This window comes from Theropithecus gelada, chromosome 2 (genome assembly GCF_003255815.1).
Source record: "Theropithecus gelada isolate Dixy chromosome 2, Tgel_1.0, whole genome shotgun sequence".
Taxonomy (NCBI): Eukaryota; Metazoa; Chordata; class Mammalia; order Primates; family Cercopithecidae; genus Theropithecus; species Theropithecus gelada.
In genome coordinates, this window is record NC_037669.1 from 188,646,838 (window position 1) to 188,669,591 (window position 22,754).

The window sequence follows — 22,754 nt, forward strand, 5'->3', positions numbered from 1 at the left end:
AATAATGTAAATTTTTCTCATGCAACAGGTATGAGAAAAATTTTCATGACATGAATGGCATAAAACATATTTTTGAATGTTATCTACAATATTAGATAAATGTAACCACCATAAAACACCTAGTCTGGGGTTAGCACATATGGAACCACAGTCTATAAGAACTATTATTTTTTCTGTTATTTATAATAGTAATAAAAGTATGAAAAGTTCTTTTTCAGTTGTGATTCGCTCTAGGTAGAACATTGTCATTCACCTTGTTTTCTTTCCAAACAAAAACATTATTATCTTTAATAATTTTTTGACATCAGAGAGGCAACTAAACTCTTCGTTAAAGGATGAGGTGGAGCACAAGCATTTATTTGATCATTTATATTCAGCTCTATTCACAAAAGGATTGAAAATAATTTTCACACACATATAATTAAATAGCTATAGGATTTCAATGTTTAGGAGATGTTACTTAGAATAGTTATTTGTGTACACATGTCATCACTACTGGTTGGAAGAGAATCTCATTTTCTCTTAGAAGGGTAAATTTCCCCCTCTTAATTTCCAGTGGCCCCCCTACATCTTTATTCCATATGAGATGCAGGTAATCTCATTAGTCAAAACTTGATGTTCACTGGGCCATGTAAAAAATGAATAGGATTATTTAGGTTTAAAAGGTGGTGGGAGAGTGGTCAGTGGGGGAAGCACTACTTTATATCACTGCCTGAATAGCGACAAAGAATTCCTCTCCTATTTCCACGTGGTCAGCACTTCTAAAACAGAGCCCAGGTTCTCTCATCTCAGTGCACTCATAAAAGCCTGAAATTCTCCTTCTTTCCTGCTCTGCCAGAGAAACTCCACGAAGCTGAATGCATAAGATCATTTGGGATCACTTACAGACACAGCCTTCTCCACAGGTAGGCCCTGAGGTCTAATTCAGAGACTCAGAAATAATCCTACACTTCTGTCTTAGAGCAACACTGAATTCTGCACTGCAGCTTTTCCAACTACTAGACACTTGCCACTAATAATAAACCTGTACTTTGATCCCCATTTGCACTCTTGTCCCTATTTTCTACTAGTTAGAGCCTAGAAAATCATTACTCCAAACCTCAACATTCTTTCTACACTAGAAAGTTCTTGATGAGGAGGATCATGGAATATTTGCATTTTACCTTTGGTGACATGCTGATGATCACAGGGCACCGTGCCCATTGTGGATGTTCAGTTAGTATTCTCAAATGGAAATCCGGTTGATAAAACTCTTTGAGATACCTGCTAAAATATGCCCCAATTGCTTCTATATCCTACTCTGTCCTTCAAATAATCTTTACACTAGAAGTTTCCAACACAACTGTAAAAAACATAGTATTACCTTTGCAATTTAGCTTCCCAATGATATGAGACTCTAGCTAAATCCAGGAGATGGGTCAGAAGGGAGAGGAGATTTAAAAAAAAATAGGAAGAACAAAATGTATTGATCTGTTTGATTTTTGAGAAGCAGGTCACACTGCAGAACAGCATTTTATCTAGCATTCCACAGGGAGAGAGTCATTTTTGTCATGATTCTCAAGGCAAATCAATAGAGTTAGAGAATGAGAAGAACAAAACTCCAAATCTCAAGTTCCTAATTAACTCAGAAAGCAATGAAATCTAGACAAGCTCTAATGTAATATACTGGCTTTCATAAAGTCATAGAATCAACAGGCTGGAAGTGTTGAAATGAGTTCCTGGAGTCCTCTAGAAAACTACTGGGGAAGCTGGATTTTAACCCATTGGCCCTGGTGTTACGCAGCAAGCACTGGGTTCATACCAGATTGCTGGTGACTCTGAGGTTATGTACGTTACTGGCATTTACATTCAACAAGCTGATTGGACTGCCCAGGAGCTACACTAGTTCGGTTCCACCAAGGCACAAGTGGAGATATAGCTTTTATTCGAAGACACATTACAGAGCTGTATAGCAAGCTATTGTAGTATACTAAGTACTATTTGGGATTTACCATGACCTGACAAATGCAGTGTTCAAGTCTTGAGTACACTGCTGCCCTGTGAAATGAAATGTAATATAAATCATATCCTGCCAATTTAATCCCCATGACCCTTAGTAGTTGATAAGCAATTAATGCCTGTGAGAGTGGAATTATTATCTCCGTTTTACAGATGAGCTATATAAGCCTCAAAGAAATAAAGGAACTTGGCCATAAGCACATTATTTCTAATGGGCCAAGCCAGTACTAAAATTCAAGCCTCCTGAGTCTAAACCTCATGCTCTTTTCACTACAATCTCAAGCAAATATCTTCACATCAAGAACTGATTTTCTAGATCAATGACTTAAGAAGAATATCAGCTTATTATAGGGACTGCAACATGAGTAAATTAAATATCATTGATATGGTTTGCTCCTGTATTTTTTTTCAAAAATGGCCTATGTAAATAAGCATTTTTCTAAGAATTTCTCATGTGAGTGTAGTTCAGTTACTGTCATTTTCTTATTAAAACTTGAAATTCTTTTAAATTCTGAAGCTCTTGTTTCACTTTCTCTCTAATAAAACTGAAATGTCCAAAAAGCTAATTATACTTTCATTTTTGGTGTTTATGCTGTGAACCACCTTTTAGGTCAAACTAAAATTATTTTCATGGCTGCCTTTAGTAATTAAAACTTCTTGCATGAAGTAAAAGAAATAACTTCCTATTGTGACAGTATTCTAGACTATTTCAAGGTTATCTTGTTTTTGGTGGAAATAACCAAAGATAATTGAGTGAACTAATCGTGTGCTCCTCAAGTATGACAGCAAATGTTTGAGTATTTACAATGTGCTGGAGACACAAAAATTACTACAACCTGGTGCCTGTCCCTGATGAGACTGCAGTTTAGGAGAGATGGATACACAATCAATTAAACAAAAATATATCAAACTTAGTCATATAAGCAAAGAATGGCAGGCTTAGAGAAGGCCAGTCATTCATTCATCTGAAGCAAGTGAAAACTCCAATAAGGAGATGACAACTGAATCTTGAAGTAACAGACATGCTTTTGCTACAATAGGAACTTTAAAAAGCTAAGGAGTAAAAGGATCAATCCTGGAGCTCTGAATTGTACATCATTGGATTTCTGGTTACGTTTTCCATTCCATGTGCTGTTGGCACCCATCAGAGAGAGGTTAATTTTCTGACGGAGCCATTAAGCCTCCCAAAGGTCCTCACCGAATCAGACAACCCTCCAACTCAAATATGCGTCCATGGTAGATTCTGTTTTCAAGTGTTCCCACTCACTGGTTCCATTCACTGTTACTAGTGCTGAGTACTGTGGTGTTACTGAGTTATGGGGAATTTAAAGCAGCAAGAAATCTGTTACCCTTTTTTTTCAGTTGCTCAGAATGATCTGCAATCTGATTGAATTGATTGATTTCTGTGATCATGACCAGTTTTGGTTGTTTCACATATGCTTGCAAATGGTAGATACAGAGGTTTTCAACAAGGAAATGCTAAATCATCTCCAAAAAAGGTACAGAAGAGAGAATGGAATGGACTGATTCTTACTGAATGAAGAAATAACTGAATGAAAAAGAAATCCTTTTATCTATTGTGTTCATTAATATTCACAAAACTTTTAAGACAACGGTTTATGGTTGTTCTGAGTATATTCTTGAGATTGATTTTTGTTTAATTATCTTCATTTTTATCAACAAGTGATCAAATAACACAATAGTTCCATGATAGGAGAGGGTTTTGACGACTTATGGGAAACTTGAAGACACTATATATCTGCTGCTGAGCCATGGCATGCACACTTCCTATGTAAGGAAGTGTTGCTGTAAAATATGTCATCCTTTCAAAATGTTCTCTTCAGAGTTTCCATCCTATCCAATTCTAAGATAATAAGGCAATCTACAAACTTAAAAAAAAAAGCTGAAATAGAAAATTAATGATCAAACATAAATGGAATTGTCCGAATGACTCAGAATAAATTAAAGATTACCAGGCTTAAAATAAGAAAAATACAGCATTTGACTATACTAACCTTTTTTCTCCAAAAACATTTTGTCAATCACCTTATCTGTTTCTTTTTGATTAACTTTCAAGGTTTAGATCTAATCGTATAGCCTACCATAATAATTTATGAACCTTCCTTTATTTACTAATTCCCTTAGTGTTACTTCCTTTACCCTCATCTGCACTTAACATTTCACTGCTGAATATATTATCTCATTTTCAAATTGTATTCCCTTTTTGCATATTGTCTTTCCAAATAAATCAGGGAGGAACTGTGTTTTGTATTTTCTTTTTATCTTCATGATATTTAACACAATGCTATGCATATACCTTTATTCAGCAGTTGTTCAGAGGTTAACAGTCTGTGAAATTTAGCTTATTGTTTTAATGTGTTTAGCTATCTGGTCTGTTGCATCAAAGCAGACCAAAAGTAGCAGTTGAAAAACTCTAGCAGCTTGTCAAAGCAGACTAGAAAAGCTCTGAAAGCTAGCACAAGTGAGAAGAGATTCCATTTAAAAAGCTAGCCAAAATAGTAAAACCACTAACCCCAAAGTAGACTGGGGTCCTTCAGTGGAGGGGCAAATGATTGCAAAACCGTAAATGACTCTGAGAATGTAAATGAAAAGAGTATTCACCTAGATTTCAAGTTCAATAACTATTTACTTAATACTTATTGTGTGCCAAGAACTATGCTAGAATTTGAGTTTATAAAGCTTGACATGGCATCTGGATCATTTGCTTTTGAGATACTCACTGTCTACTAGTGAAAAGGGATACATTATCTTATTTTCAAAAACAAAAGTAAAAAAAGTGGCAAATGTTATGACAAATATAAACACCTTAGAGCAGAAGCACAGACAAAAGATACTTCTTCAACCCAGCCTAAGTCAAAAAGGGCTTCCTGGTGTAGTAACTTTCCTTGATAAACTCAGTTACCAAGAAAATGTAGTTATTGTCAGTTACTGTTTAATAAGGCACTAATCACTAATCACCCCTAGAAATAAGTTGAAGGAAAGGCTTTACAATAAAAAAAAGAATCTTCCAAAAGTGCTTCAGGATTTGGGGTGTTTATTATAGACACAACTTTGGGTAGAAGTGACAAGTTTTCAAGCGATCTGTGGGCAGGGAAAAAATTAGTTTGTGAACTGCAGTGCTACTCTGTGTGACAAAGATGCGTCATTCATAAAATACAATTACCTAACAGAAAAATAAATTCACAGCAGGAACCAGAGCAATTTATAGCAATTAATGCAGAATACACTTAATACGGACATCAAGAAGTACTATCAAAGCTAAAGTGCAATTACATAAACCATCTAGGTATCATTTAAAAGAAAGACAAAATATAGTATGTATTCTCCCAAAGGATTCATGAATCTTCCTTCAAAATTAGATTTATGCCTGTGATTAATTTTTTAAATTTTTACTAAATTATGGTATGCTCTTTTGTTATAGCTGATATCCAGATGAAATTTATATTTAAAATACAAATGATAGTTATATCTTAATTGATGATTCCACATTTCCAGTTGACAGCCTGAAAGTTCATCCAAGGCCATCCTATTTTCTTGAATCATCAACTATAAAGTGTTCATAATTAAGATTTTGGCAATGATAAATGTACTCAAGCAATAGAGCTCCAATTAATTCTTATTAAATGGCTTTTCAATATCAAAGTAGACAAAATTTTAGTCTATCCCAAAACTAGTTCGTGCTGGTTACCAAGGAACATGGGCCCTAGTTATAAATCCATTTTTCTATTTGAAATAGCACTTTAAAGATTGGCTGTAAACTGTGCACTCAGGATATAAACACTGTATTTCCATTTTAAATATCTTTAACATTTCCTAAGCGCTCATGTGTACCATGCCTCTTATGCTTAACTTTTGTCATAGAACTACCATTCATGATACCAAAAAAAGCCCCTTGTCTGAGTGCCCTTGACATCCCGCTACAAGAGGAAACCACTCACTGATGATACTCAAGTCTATTACCACCAAGAAATCTTTCCAGGAAATTGAGTGACAATCAAGGAAAACACTGATAATCATGCAGGAACCTGAAGGTTATACTGAAAAGGATTTGATCAGCCTCTGACAATAGAAAATAGATTTGGGGAAATAACCGAGCATCTTTCATTCATTTATTCAACAGTTATTGATTATGTATTTACAATGCCAGGCTCCATTCTAAGTGCTGGGATGCAGGACCAAAGAAGATAGACAAGGTCCCTGGTCTCGTGGAACTTACATTCCTTTGAATGAGTCCATCAGTGCCTAGCTAAACACATCAATAATTTCAGACAGTGACAAGTGCTACAATGACAACAAAACAGATAATGTGAGTGGTGATTTGGAGCAAAAGGATCGCATCTCAGCTTTTGTGCCAAAAGGAAGGTAAGAATAAAACAAGAAGGAACAGTCACTGGAAGATATGAAGAAAAAAATAAGTAGAGGATTCAAATGGGAAAATACAGTGACCATCCTAAGTCGACACGTGTGAGGAAGAGACTGGAATCTTGCTGGGTACTGCACAGGCCTGGCTCCAGCCTGCAGCAGAGAAGAGCAAACAATCCAGAGGGGGATTATTGACTGCATCTCTTCTTAGTTTCATTATGTGGGAGAGTTAACCACTTTTAACTTTTGTTTATTTACTACAAAATTAGAGTAACATCAAATATCTAAGTTTGTAGTTCATATTAATTAGTGTAAATAAAGCACTTGGTACATATTAGATGTCCAATAAATGCCAGTTCTCTCTTTACCAGGGGAATAAGTAGAATTTACAAAATAGGGATTACAAGGAGATATCAAGCCCAGTTATAATAATTTATTTTATAACAGAGCTGACAGTACCTCATTCAACCTTCCAGTAACCCTTCAGAAAAGGTTTTATCATCTTTCTCTTATAGATGAGAAAACTGAAGCTCAAAGAGATCAAGTGACATTTGCAAAATGATTGCTTTGCATGGGAGCTGGGAGTTAGACCCAACTAATATCTCCTTTTGGCTGGGGATGGAGGAAAGGCAAAGAAGTTGTTGGTCAAAGGGTACAAACTTTTAGTTAGACAAGAGGAATAAGTTTTGAGATTGATTGCACAGCAGAGTGATTATAACCAAGAATAATATATTGTATAATGCAAAATTACTAAGATAGTAAATTTCAAATTTCTTACCACAGAAAATTATGTGAGATGACAACTATGTTAATTAGCTTGACTTATTCATTCAACTTTGTACATATATATCAAAATACCACTCTGTACCCTATAAATGTATGCAATTATGATTTCTCAATTAAAAATATTAGTTTTTTAAAAGATTGGGCTGCACTACAGTGCCTACTGATGGTATCTCTATGTTACAGTAATACGTAAATCACGGCTTCAGATAAAGGCGTAGGAGTTTTTCATAAAGCAGTGAAAGAAGGGGAAGTCGTAGGAGTTGTGATCTGTCTATAGAGTACAATTCCTAGTTACAATGGTTAAGAGCAAGCCTATTGAAGACAGCTAAGCCCAACCCTGTGGTGTGCCATTTATTAGTCATGCGACTCTAGATACATTTCTTCTCAGAAATTCAGCTTCTATGCTAATATACATCTGGAATGTAGATCAGTATTTACAGCATCTAAATGGGCTAATGGTTAAGTAAGAGAGAGCATGTGAAACACCCAGCATGCGACCTGACACTCACAGAGTATTCATTTGCCCAAGTTGTGCTGCTCGTGAGTAGCAGGGCCAGGATTTGACCTCTCAAGTTTCCAACACATCATGATACTTATTTCTTCATGTAACTAGCTGGGAAATTCCACTTGCTACACAGAAAAGACAGGTTCTTAAATTGTATTGTATTAAAGTGACTCTTTGTTAAAACACAAAAATACCCCACTAGTTACATGCAGGTTGTATCCTTATTAATAACAATATAGGAGTCTTATAATCAATTCTGGTCTAGAAAGCTATAAAGTTATTTACTTAAAAAAAAAGGACATATATAAAAAATATGTATATAACGTACATGTATATACACATATACATCGAAAAACATCTATACATATAAGTGTGTATTTTTCACCTCTATGCCTATATGTGTGTGTATTTATCTATCTATCTACATCTGCAATGTCACTACCCCTTGCTTATTACATAATATTAAAATATCATATCTCCAGTTCATGGACTGTACATGTATTTGTGCATAAATAAATTGCTTTTCTTATTATCATCTGGTGATTTACTACCATTGAGTAGGAGAGCTTCTTGGATATTAAGAATATCTGATATATGTGTATACATTTTTATAAAACACTTTTAATTTACTGATTATTCTATGGACATAACAGTTTGAGAATCTTATGCATGTTACTTTCTAAAAAATTATCACTACAGGTCAGGCATGGTGGCTCATACCTGTAATCCCAGCACTTTGGAAAGGTGAGGCAGAAGGATCACTTGAACCCAGGAATTTGAGATCAACCTGGGCAATATAGTGAGATCTCATCTCCATAAAAAATAAACAAAATTAGCTGGGTGTGGTAGCACACACCTGTGGTTCCAGCTACTCAGGAAGCTGAGGTGGGAGAATTGTTTGGGCCTGGGCAAGGTCGAGGTTGCAGTGAGCCAAGATTGCACCACTGCATTCCTGCCAGGGCCACAGAACAAGACTCTGTCTAAAAAAAAAAAAGAAAAAAAGAAAAAAGAAAAAAAAATCACCACTGCCAGAGGTTTGTTCCAGAATATTACCCAAAAATATTCCTCAAATAAATACTCTGGGAAATACTGGCTTACTAATACAGAGCAAAAGGTATATTAATAGAATAAATGTGAGAAACCTATGGAAATAAGTAGGGGAAATAAATATATGGAAACAAATTAGCCACAGAAAGACATTCTTTCCATGTTTTAAAGGAAATACTAAAGTTATGTAACCTTTGACACTAAACTTATGGAGCAAAAGATTGTGAATCTTAATTAAAAGGAAGAAAGAACTATTTTCCTGAAGTCCTCATAAAAGCAAAGTGTGCTCTATTTGACAACATGTGTATCAAATTGGCATTGGAACCATGCATCTAACCCAATTTGAAACGCCAACTTAAGTAGAAATAGGAAGGCAAATCGTAATAATTTCACAATCAAAGCTCAAAACATGTGCTGACACTCAACCAAAATATGAAAATGGCTAAAATTCACACCAAATTTTGATCACACTCATAGTAAATTTAAAACTACTTACTATTATTGCTCAGAATCAGAAGTTTGTTCAGCATGTTATAAGCGACTTTCTAAGGGCAAGTTACTGTGTTCACATATGGACCAAGTAGCTATTGACAGATCACGTGATTTCTTTTCAACTGCTTTGTGTTTGTGTTTTAGTGGTCATCGTGTCAGGAATACTAAACAATTTTTTTTTTAGTGTTTGTAGAATAATATACAGTCACAAACATAAAACAGTATGTTGCAATGAGTCAGCATCCTTTTCTAAGTTTTATAAAGAGAATTTGTGATAATTTACTTAAGGACAGTGACCTTGATTGCTTCAAAATGCCTTTAATCAGTGCTACTTTCTCATCTTAATAAAGGAAAATGGAAACATCTGAGTCTATTCTCTTTCTATATTGTCTTACTTATAAAATAATAAAATGAGAGGATATTAAATGAAAATGCATTCATTTATTCAAATATGTATGCAATTGCTTTAAGTCTAAGATACTGAAATAAACATGGCAGAAAAGATTTTAACGGTCTATACAATTTTCCGGTTTGTAAAGTGAGTCTCTCTCTCTGACTGCCTCACTTTCTATCTAAAACATACATATCTAAAACAATAAGCAACACAGTTCAACACAAACATACCAGTTGAACAACTGACTTCTTTTTTATTTTCAATTTTTTGAGACAGAGTCTTGCTTGGCCACCCAGGCTGAAGTGCAGTGGTGTGATCATGGCTCACTACAGCCTCGACCTCCTGAGCTCAAGCGATCCTCCCGCTTCAGCCTCCTGAGTAGCTGGGACTACAGGCAGGTGCGACTATGTCCAGCTAGGTTTTCATTTTTTTTAATTTTTTTTAAGATGAGGGTCTTGCTAAGTTGCTCAGGCTGATCTTAAACTCCTGGCTTCAAGCAATCCTCCCACTTCCTCCTACCAAAGTGCTGGGATTATAGGCATGAGCCAACAACTGACTTCTTGAGAGGTAATTTTGATCATATGATCTCTCAGAATTTCATTTAAATTTCTTTCATAGACAGATGAGAAAGAGAGATTGAAGAAGGAAAGAGAGAGATTTCATTTAACTCAATCAAATTTTTCTCTGGTTAATCTAATTCTGTGCCTTAGTGATGTTTTCCGGAAAAAAAAAAAAAAAAAAGGTAGAATTTAGAGGAAGAAAAACACTTTCTCTTGGGAAATAAAAGAAAATCATATGAAAATTTACCTGTTACAGTTTGTTAACAGAAGAGAAAATGAAGTATATATATCTGGAGATTTCCAGTCATTTTTCCAGTGCTAAATTTGAACCTCATTCTCAAGGGTTTTCTAAAATAAAACTTAACATATCTGTCCATCACCACATCCTCATGCCCTTGAGGTTAATTTGATTTAGGGATTATTCTAGTGTTTTGATTTGCTATCAGTTTGAGATCCTTTGTATCCAAAGGAAGTGCCAAATTTTGTGAGGTTCTTAAGAGAACAATGCACATGAACAAAGTCTCAGTATACTGAGCTTCTCAGGAATGTAGCACTGACTACCATTTATAATTAATTAAAGATTTAGAGATTCTGTACCTTTCACTTTCCTTCTTTTTGTGTGGAACGTTTTCTAATATATATTCAACATTCGTCTGCCTTTTCTTTTGATTCAGGGTTGTTTCTCCTAGTTCTTGCTTATCTGCTTCTGTTTGGGAAGCTGTACCAGATGGCTTATAAACAATATAAATTTATTTCTTACAGTTCCAGAAGCTGGGAAGTCCAATATTCAGGTGATGGCAGATTTAGTGTCTGGTAAGTGCTTGCTCTTCTGGTCAATACATGAGGCCATCTGTCTGTGTCCCTATCCAAACTCATCTTGAATTTTACTCCCATAATTCACACAAGTTGTGGGAGGGACCTGGTGGGAGATCACTGAATCATGGGGGATGGTTTCCCCTGTACTGTTCTCATGGTAATGAATAAATCTCATGAGATCTGATGGTTTTATAAGGGGTTTCCGCTTTCACTTCTCTCTCATTCTGTCTTTGCCTGCTGCCATCCCTGTAAGATGGGACTTGTTCCTCCTTGCCTTCCACCATGATTAGGAGGCCTCCCCAGCCCCGTGGAACTGTGAGTCCATTAAACCTTTTATCTTCCCAGTCTCAGGTATGTCTTTATCAGCAGCGTGAGACAGATTAATACACCTTCTCACTGAGTCCTTACTTGGAGGAAGAGGCTAACTAGCTCTCCAGGGTCTCTTTTATAAGGACACTTAGGACATTTTTGAGAGCCCTTATGACTTAATCTCCTCCCAAAGGCCCCATTTCCTAAAACTACCACCTTAGGAGTTAGGATTTCAACATATGAATGTAGGGGGCATAAACATTCCAGTCATTGCACTGTTCCCCGTTATCGCTGTCACTCTTTTTTCTCCTTTTTAAGTGTAGCTTCCCATCTCCTTAGGCAAAGAAACAAAACAACCTGGGTTGGGAGAAGCACAGATATCAGATCACACAAAAGCAGAATAATTTCTACGCTTACAAGTAAAGCGCATGAGATTGTATAGAAAGACATCACAATTTGTCTTTTTAATGTTTAACATGCTTTTTTGCTTTCTTCCTGATTTTCCAACATATTTTGGCCAATAGGGAAACATTTTGCAACTCTAACATAAAATAAAAGATAAGCAACAGCAATCTTCTAAATTGATCGGGGTAAATAAACTTTAATTAGATGAGGTAACTACTTTCAGAAAAATATAATATCGCTCTATAAAGACATATTGTTTAACACTAAGAGGGCTCCCTTGAGCATATAAAACTAGGAAGTCATCAAGAGGTTTGGTTTCTTGAGACACAAACTCTCAGAATTTTGGCCATAAGACCGTAACTTACAATAATACCAGTGGACTCTGGCAGCTTAATTATCCTACCAGTCGAAGACAGGAGCTCTGTGCAGATGTAAACATATTGTTTCCAGTGACAAAAAATGATGAGGCTTTAAGACTCAGAGTGATGGAGAAAAAAGGTTTGAATCTTGCCTCACTCTCTTGCTGGCATTCAGGCACCTCCCCACCTCCTGCTCTCTCTGGCTTACAAAAGCAGACCTATCTGAGAGAACTGCCTAGAGCCTTCTGGCGATGCATTGTACTTTTTGGTGTGGGTCAGTGGCAGGACTGGAACTAGTAATTGGATTTCCTCACTCCCAGTTCACTTATCTATCCACTACAAAACAGCATGTTAATTTTGGAAATATTTATACCACTAGGTCATCATGACCTTTGAATATAACCACTGGCACCACTAATATGCCAGGAATCTCCTTATGCCTCACCCAACCAGAATCACTGTCCACGGCAGCATGGACTTCAGATGCCATCTCTCCTGAATCACTGTTCAACATACATAAGACCTCAAAATAATGTGTTATATTGAAGAAGAATTCGAAGACAGAATATCCAAGTGTGGATACATCAAATTAATGTCTACATTTCTCTTTTAATTTTCTAGCCAATGAGTAAGAGCTAAATATAATCACAGCAGGAATCTTAATGAAACGTTTCAACAGGAAGCAACATTAAAATATATCAACCTAGAATGATTGTTTTGATAGACTGTCTTAAAGGTAAATCTAGATTTTCTCTTTAAAGAATAGTGAATCTCATACAAAATCAAATCTCTTCCCTGAAATACTTGTCAAAATCAAGTTGGTATAGACTATTTTTATCACAAACACTTCTATTTTTCACAGCTATTCCAATACAACTATGATTTAAAAACTGCAATAGAAATATTTAATTAATTAATTAATTTTAAAATTTTATTTTATTTTATTTTTTTGAGACAGGGTCTTGCTCTGTTGCCCAGGCTGAGTGCACTGGCACTATCACAGCTCACCGCAACCTCCATCTACAAGGCTCAAGCAATCCTCCCACCTCAGCCTCCCAAATAGCTGGAACTACAGGCACACACCACCATACTGACTTTGTTTTTCTCCTTTTTTTTTTTTTTTTTTTGTGGAGACAGGGTTTCACCATGTTGCCCAGGCTGGTCTTAAATTCCTGACTTCAACCAATCTACCTGACTCGGCCTCCCAAAGTGCTGGGATTACAGGCCTGAGCCACCATCCCTGGCCTACAATGTTTTTGTTTTATTTTATTTTATTGAGACAGGGTCTCTGTCACCCAGGCTGGGGTGCAGTGGCACAATCATGGCCTTGACCTCCCAGGCTCAAGTGGTTCTCCCACCTCAGCCTTCCCAGTAGCTGGGACCACAGGCACACACCATCATGCTCAGCTTATTTTCATATTTTCTGTAGAGTCGAGGTTTTGCCATGTTCCCCAGGCTGGTCTCAAACTCCTGAGCTCAAGTGATAGCCCCGCCTTGGCCTCTAAAAGGAGTGGGATTACACGTGTGAGACACTGTGCCCAGCCTCATTTTATTTTTAAACCAAATCTTCAAAAATTGTCCTGATTTAATAAGAAAAGACAACATCCCAAAACATGATATTAATATTTATCATCTTTAGTTGTACAGATTCTTTAGCTCTTTGTAAAGAACATTATTAGGTCTTCATAAGAAATGAAATATTGCTCTTTACAAGTTTAAGGCACACAAGTCATCTATAATTCTGTATGAAACTTTTACAATCCCTTAAGAAATGTCCTGCAAATTTGATAATGTCAAATTTAAAAATAAAATACTTTTAAGGTCCAAACTTTAGATTTCAGAAAAAAACATGTGGAGTACTTAGCTTGTACAGCCTAATTCTCTTCTCTCATTTGCACTGGTAACATTATTCCTGAACACATTTTAGCCCAAACCCAGAGAACACAGGCTGACATGCAAGTTTACAAAAGGAATAAAATCCAGGTAGTCAGCAGAGTGCCCCTAAACGAGAACCGAACTTCTTTCAAATTGCTTTGTTCAAGTTTCGTTATCTAGACTTCTTTTTGGCACAACATGGTTATTGCTCACCCTTTACTATCCCCTCTACCAGCACATGTTGTCAAGAACAATAAAAGTATGAGGGTCAAAATATAGGTATGTCTGCTTCAAAAAAATAAAAAGAGAGAAACCTATTTGGCTAGAATTTCCCATGATTTGAGTCATAGCCCACAAAAAAGACTGATTCATTCACTTTTCTGCAAATATGCTATGAAGCAAAAATTTTAAAAATTAAAAACGTCTCCTGGATTGCTAGACTGGTTCACATGCACTATTTTGTTTGAAAGGGAAGAGAAAAGTATGCTGTTTGGTAATTGGAACTCAAAGACCACATCCTGTGTTGTTCAATGCAGATTTCTTGATTGGCATGACAGAGTCCTGCAATATAATTATTTTTAATTGCCAATTCACATATCTAAAGAAAAGAATATACAAGACTCCTAGAGGCACTGTTCTATAGCAGGAGTTTAATACATCAAGGCAGGCTTTAGCAAATAAGGGCTTTTGTCAATATTTCCCTGGCACATCACCCACGACACAACAATAACACTTAGAATTTATATAGGCCTTTCATCTGCAAAGTGCTTTACAATAATTAATCCCCAGAATACTCATTTGTCAGAAGAATGAGCAATTGATTATAAAACTGAGGATTTCAAGCAAAAAATGGTTTGGATAAGTTCAAAAAGGAATCTTGCTGTGAGACTGAAAGAGAATCTCTAACATCCCCAAAGTTAGCAGTGCTGTTTTGATACGGTTAACATCTTTAATATTTTTAGGCACTGATAGCTGAACCCGTAGGTTTCTTTATGTTGACTATATTTCTCGAAAGCTCACTTCTGTACTCCAATGTGTGTTCAGTTTTTAAGAGTCACAGATTTTTCCACACATTCTCAAACATGGTAGAATGTCTACATTTCTGAATATAACACTGAGAAGGCATTTGTAACTGTTATTAAAAGATTAGGCCATTAGTGCTGTGGTGGCAAGCACAAGTTCACCATCGTATACCCAAGACTGAACACAGTGCATGGCACACAGCAATCAGCAGTCATCCCAACATAAAAAACTAATGTTCTCTCAGCTGCATTAACTCATATATTTATTTGTTCATTTATTTAATCAGTCACTCAATCATCATTTGTTGAACTCTGCTATCTGCAAATCACTGAATGATTTAGCAACAAGAAGAGAAAAATGTTATCTGTCCCTTGATCTCATAGAGTTTATAATTAACTACAGATAGATAGGTAAGTGAAAAATGAAGATGGTTAAAGACAACAATAGAAGAACAGGAGGGTCGGAGAACAAAAGAAGAAAGAAATACTTCTATTTGGTAAATGTCTTAGTCCATTTTGTGCTGCTATAAAGGAATATCTGAGGCTGGGTAATTTATTTTAAAAAGAGCTTTATTTTGGCCAGTCACGGTGGCACATGCCTGTAATATCCCAGCACTTTGGGAGGCCGAGAGAGACAGATCACTTGAGGTCAGGAGTTCAAGACCAGCCTGGCCAACATGGTGAAATCCCATCTCTACCAAAAATACAAAAATTAGCCAGGCATGGTGCATGCCTGTAATCCCAGTTACTCAGGAGGCTGAGGCAGGAGAATCACTTGAACCCAGGAGGTGGAGGTTGCAGTAAGCCAAGATCGCGCCACTGCACTCCAGCCCGGGTGACAAGCAAGTCTCTGTCTCAAAGAGAAAAAAAAAAAAAAAAGAGGTTTATTTTACTGATGCTTCTACAGGCTTTACAAGAAGCACGGCACCAGCCTCTGCTTCTGGTAAGGCCTCAGGAAACTTCTGGTCACAGTGGAAGGAGACGTGGGAGGTGGAGTCTGCACATCACATGGTGAGAGAGGGAGCAACAGAACAAACAGAACACATCAGGTTCTTTTTAACACACAGATCTCATGGGAACTAAGAGTGAGAACTCATTCAATTCCTCAAGAACGGCACCAGGCAATTCATAAAGGATGTGCTTCCATGACCCAAACACCTCCCACCAGGCCCCACCTCCAACAGAGCGGATCAAATTTCAACACGTGATTCAGAAGGGACAAATATCCAATCAATATCTGTGAGGATTCAAAACAATGCTTCACAAAAGATGCAGTTTCACTTGGGTTTTGCATGATTTTGATAGGCAGAAGAAATTGGAGAAGATTGTTGCAGATTGAGGGAAGGCCAAGAAGTAGAAATAGCTTTTCCTGCTACCACCAATTTGGAGAAATCTGTATCTGAAATTATAGCACTTTTGACTACACTCTGTACATTCAAACTTGGTTTGTGTTACTGAGAAATTCTGGATGAGATTGGCCTGTGATTACCATACAGATTGGTTGTATGTAAATGTGTGCTTCTATAGTGTTTGAGGACATGACTTATTCTTTCATGTGTCTGAAATATTCCTCAGATTGTTACCTCTCCTAATGTATATTGTATTTTCAAAATGAGAAAATGTAAGTCTCTTTTGAATAAAAGGCTGAAAGACTTCTATGGCATAGTACACCATAAATACTTATATGGAAACATACAAGAAGTCTACAAAAACTCCTCAAATACACATTTTATGCTAAATTTTGTCCTAGGCATTATGGAGGATATGGTGTTGTTCCCAAAAGAATGTCTTAACCGTGCTGATACACTAAAAGTGTTCCATAAATTCTTATTCATGAAATATTACCGGATGAGTTTACAGCTGGAAGGGAGGAGGAGTGACTCCACACTGCGAGGAGAACGACTGGAATGCCACATGAAGTTGTAGATAGTACTCTCTGTGCAATGAGTAAGGCACAAAACACTGAGCCAGTCATTAAACTCAAGTCTTCCGGATCCCAGCCTAAGATAGTCTTTCCACAGATACATTGATTCTATTGGATATTTCCTCATTAGAAGGACTTCATTTCAGTATTGAAATTACAAAGCTGCCTCAGGTATTTATGCATGTTATTTTTCTTCCTGTGCTCATTGCTCCACCTGTCCCATTGGGGCCTATTTTCTCTATGGATTGTGTTCATCTCCCACAAAAGCCAATAGAAACTCTGGCAAAACATAGGGGAGCACAGGCAATCCCTTCTGCCACCCCTAGGGGATGCTCAGGAAGACCCTGGTATCACTGCTAATAGCACCTGCCAGGTGTCCTGGGTTGGAAAATCTTACCTACTCTGTCACATGGCAGCCCTCCTCCCAGAGCTAGCCACCAGTGGTACTTATTAAATTATAATGATCTACTTTAAATATCAGCAAATGATGATGCAACTGACTTTAAAACCAATTTGGATATTTGCTGGACATACCTGTCACTGAGGCTGATTATGAAAGGCTATATAAAACGTAACAACGGGGCTGTCCAGAAGGGACCGAATAGTTTACCTTAATTTTTAGCTTAAACAGAGACAGCCCAACATTACAGTCCTGGATAACCAATCTATTACCTTCCAAATGCCTGGGGCCAGGGCCTGGGGGCAGCATGGTAGGTGCCAATTTTGGTCAAGTCAGGTCTTTCTTGGGGGCGGTCATGAGAAGAGTCAAGAGTTGTAGATAATTATATTTCATAATAATTCATTTTCTTTGTTATGTATTTTCTATTTTATAAATTAAAAAGTATTATTCTAAAAAGGGAATCCCTAGGCTTCACAAGACTGCCAATGTGATCCATGGCACAAAATAGTTAAGAATCCCTGAAGGCTGACCTGGCGCAGCGGCTCACATCTGTAACCCCAGTACTTTGGGAGGTAAAGGGGGGCTGATCACTTGCAACCAGGAGTTTGAGACCACCCTGGCCAACATGGTGAAACCCCACCCCTCCTAAAACATACAAAGATTAGCTGGGTGTGGTGGCGGCACATACCTGTTACCCCAGCTACTTGGGAGGCTGAGGCATGAGAATCACTTGAACCCGGGAGCCGAGATCACCCCACTGCACTCCAGCCTGGATGACAGAGTGATATTCTATCTCAAAGAAAAAGAAAATTCCCGAAAGACTGTCCAGTAATCAGTTAATGTGTAAGCATAGCAAATGCATGGGACAAAGAAGAGTAGAGAAATCACTTTCCATAAGGAAAATACAATGAGGTATTGAAAGTCCAAAGAAAAATGGACTTAAAATATTACTGTGAAAAAAAAAGGGCAACAGAAAGGAGTTTGCAATATCAGGAAGGGGATAGGTTAGGACTGGGTAAAGATAAATGAATCACTGGCCATGGAGAAATCATTCCAAGACAAATATCAGGGAGAAAACTGAATATTCTCTCTATCTTGCAAGTAGAGTCTTAAAGAAACAGGGTCCCACTAAATAGTCACTTGGTGGAAATAGCCAAGAACTACTAATTATTGTTTAGTTACTCAATTCATCCAGTAAGTAAAAATGTATTAAGCACTTATTATGTGCCAGGTACCACAAGCTAGGTGATAGATATCCAGTGGTATAGAAACACCACAAATGGTCTCTGACCTTGTGAAGCTTACAGTCGACTTGGAGAGACAGGCATTAATTAAATGAGTAAGAACCCAAAAAATTATGATAAGTTCCATGGAGGAAGAGAGTACTGTGGCAACAAAGGCATACATAGTCTCGTGGTCAGTGGAGTTGAAGCTTTGACCTGAAAGATGAGCACAAATTGGCCAGCCAGAGCGGAGGGAGGGTGTTCCAGATGAAGGGAGGAGCATGTAGAAAAAGAGGGTACTGTTGCTTAGTATTTTGAATTATGACACTCTTCAACACATTGCAGAAATTGGGTAGATTCTCCACCTTGAGAAGAAGAAAAGAGAGTATGGGAGTAGAAGTCAGGTAAGGAAGGGAGCAGGGAAAGAAACAAGGAGGAAGAGGCAAACTTTCGCCATCTAATCCTTTGACTGGAGGCTGAGCAACCACCTCTTCTTTCGTTTACTCTCAAATCAGAGCTATCGTTTCTCTTATACCTTTGGCCATGAAAAGAATATGATGAAGAGAATAAGAGAAGCCCTATTTCATTTTAATATTTACCAAGAATCCAAAATGTACAACTAAGACGGTGCTATGGGGAATATAAAAGTGAGCACAACACTTGCTTTGCAGAACAATCAAGTGAGAGGGAGAAAAAAATCTAATAGAAACACCTGCTAGGTGTTGAAGTAGAGCCACCAGCCCTCTGGTTGGCCTTAGGCAGGTCATGTCTCCTCTGGGAGCCTTCCTTTCATATCTGTCATAGAGCTTGTAGGCAACTGACTCTGTGCGGTTTCTTCCAGGTGAAACCGACTGTGCTCCGTGTTTCAGACTGTCATTAGAAAATGCTCAAATACAATCATTGTGTATGATTGGAGGCAGTTAATATATTTAAGGGATCAGACATATAATTAAGATTTTGTTGTTGGGGTGGGATTTCTCCCCCTTTTAAGCCTACTTCTGAGAAACTTGAAACTAAACTGAGCTGTTCAGAGATTAAGACTAATATACCATAATACGCACTTACTAATTCACTAAATGTCTTGACGTTGGTGTTGGGGATTTAAGGAGGGGTGTTTGCTAAGGCCAGGCACAGGACTAGGTCCCAGGAATTCCAAATTGCATAAAATGTGGTCCTTGCACATTAGACATTCAATGGGCTCAGAATGGAAAAGGCCATGCAGAAAATAGTGAGCATACAGAGTTTACTGCTCTAAGTATCAACCTAGACATACAAAGGAAGAGCTCTGAGACCACTAAGAAGGAAGGAAGGAAGGAAGTGTTAATGGGAGAGGTACATGTGGGAAGTTTTGTCACAAGTCTTGCATTTGAGCCTGATCTTAAGGAGTGAAGAGGAGTTAGCTAAACAAGGTGAAGAACATTCCAGGCAGACAGACTATAAGTAAAGGCAAGAAGGGAAAGAACGAACATAATGCTTTTCCTTCCCCAGCATCTATTTCAGTCACATTGCAGATAAACAGGATTTTAAACATGGGAAGCCACCCAAATCAGACAATTCTCATTCTTTTATCAAAATCCTAAAGGGAACATTTTTAAATCTCTTTTGTAATTGCTAGGAAAATGATGTGTGCCCAGAGTCCTTATTTAGAAAAAACAATCCTTATTTTTTGAATCAAACAATGTATCACTTTTCCAATAGAGCTGGAACCAAATTCTGCATTTCATATGTTAATTGCAATGTACTTTTTCTTTTGTAAGGTGCATGAATATGGTCTGTCAGCCATTACACAAATTTAAGTATGGAAAAAAATGGACTTCAAGAAAAGCAATGAAATGCATCAACATGAGAAATTTTGTCACACTAGTAGACAAAAACATCGACTTGAAGGATGTCCTTGCCAGGTTAGGATATGTCCCTTTTCTAGCTACTGTCAACCTAGACTCAGCTCCACTCAGAAATGCCTGCTTGGTTGGCAGCTGCTGAGAGATAGTAACTCCTCCTAGCAACAGATGGGGCCAATCAAAAGCCAGCGGCAGTGATCCTTCCTGTTAAGTGCAATGACATCTCATTTATCTGGCAACTCCAGTGAAGACTGTATAGTGCATAAGATAATTACTGAGAGACTGAAATTTACATTCCCATGCACCAGGGACTATTAGAATTTCAATAGCATGATTGGAAATTTGCCTTAAAGTAGATGCCTGTGTGTTTAAATATCAGAGTATGGTGGATATCAGATATCAGACTGTGGTGGATTACGCTTAGGTTTTAAAGACACCTAAAGGTGACTGTTAGTTTTATCACTTACTGCCCATGTGTTCTTAGGCATGATAGTTTCCCCGAGTTTTAATTTTTTCATCTCTTAAAATAAGATACATACATTGCCTGGCCGAACATATTGCACAGCAGTGTTGTGCTAATCACAAAATATAGCAGATATCAAAACCCTTTCAAACCGCCAAAATTCATGTAAATAAATATTAACTGACATTTTCTTACTATTGGGGAAACAGTATTTAATATAGCTAATAGCTTCAGCTCCCATCTGGGTAATCTCTAATAAGCTATTTCATCTTTTTTTCCTCACCCGCCCGACGAAGATAATGCTAGGACATGATTCAGGGACTGGCTGTGAAGACTGTAGTAAGCACTCGAAAATGTTAACTAACAATTATTATCATTCTATCATTTAATGCCGTGAGAACTTGAGGGGTTGCTAAATTGGAGAGAGTTTTTTATTCCTACTAAATGACCCCCAAAGCAATATGCTATAGAACCCCAAACACATGTATCCAAAGGATATTGCCCAAAACTCTCTTAACCATCCACAGCTTTTTAACACATTCATGCATGCTAGAGGTTATTCCCAAGACACCTGCTTCCTCTGTTGGGCACTGAGCACTTTGCTTTTGCTGTCTCCTCCTGATGACCTCTCCATTCCATGAAATTACCATTCTCCTGCTCAATACATAATTTAAAATTTGGGATAGTCCATGGTATATTTGATTAAGCAAGTGCTACCAAGCGTATAGTTCCTCAGAGGTCTGTCTAAACAGAGTATCTACTTTTTATCTTATTACCAAAATGCTCTCCTGCACAGAAAGGAAAGAACAGGAAAAATTTTTAAAGGAACTAAGTCAGTTTCTCAATTCTCACTCAATTCCACCTGCTTGCGGTAATATTTAATATTAAAAAGGTATAATATAATTATCTCATATACCATACTTTCATGTTATAATAGGTGAATCTGTTATACAGTTAAGAACAGGTCACAATGGCCAGTATTTTCCTGGACTCAAATCAGTAAGACTTACTGACATGGACTACACTTTTAAGCTAAAATTTTAAAATACCCTCTCTGCTTCATAATGCTTATTCCATACTCAGAACTTTAGTAGATCCCACTTTGAATGCCTTAATTTTTGTACTGTTTAGTTTTCTTGCCGTTTAAGCTCCTTTGAGAGCAGAAGTTTTGTGTCACTGTTTGTAGCACACACATCCAAAGCATCTAGCTCACTAGTACATGCTTAACAAATATCTATTAAAGAAATACTAACAAAAACAAAAAAGAAAGGGAGGGAGAAAGAGGAGGAGGATTGGAGGAATGGAGGAAAAACAAGAGAGATAAACAGAGAAAGAAAAGAGAGGAAGGAGGGAAATAAGGAAAAAGGAAAGATGGAAACAGAAGAAAGAAAACTAAATTGTTACAAACGCACGAGGAGCGATCTCAAAGATGTTTGACTACTTTAAATACAACTCTTACACCACTTCTCAGATACAGTATAACACTGTTTCTTATTGTCACTCTTGTATGTCACTTCTTAGTCCTTAGGATGACTGATGCCACTACGGGGTGTCAAAAAAATGGAATTTTAACAAGTTTCATTTTCATACAAACTCAAAAAGCTAAATGTAAAAAAAGAAAAAAAAATATTTAAACAGAGATATAATAGCTTTGCTTGTGTTTTACTTTTCTTCCCAGAAATACATGTCGAGCTGCCCTTTCTCTATATACCTCCCACTCCTCTACCTCCCAGCCAGATTCTACGCATCAGTTTGCTCGAGTCTTCAGCACTCATGTCCTCAAACCATCGACGTCACTCTTCCAGACACACACCCCATCCAATATTCTGGCCTCCAGGGAAACAAACAAAGAAATAAAAGTCTTAAATAGAAATTCTAAACTCCTGCACATGATAGAACTGTTATTTTTCAAATAAGAGATAAAGGAGGCTTAGGAAAAAAAATGTATGTGT

At 37.2% G+C, this 22,754-nt stretch overlaps 1 protein-coding gene across 3 annotated transcripts in view; it reads right to left on the reverse strand.

Moving 5' to 3' along the window:
- FGF12 (fibroblast growth factor 12) overlaps nucleotides 1–22,754 on the reverse strand; it is a 584,720-nt gene that overhangs the window by 128,787 nt on the left and 433,179 nt on the right. The window lies entirely within an intron of this gene.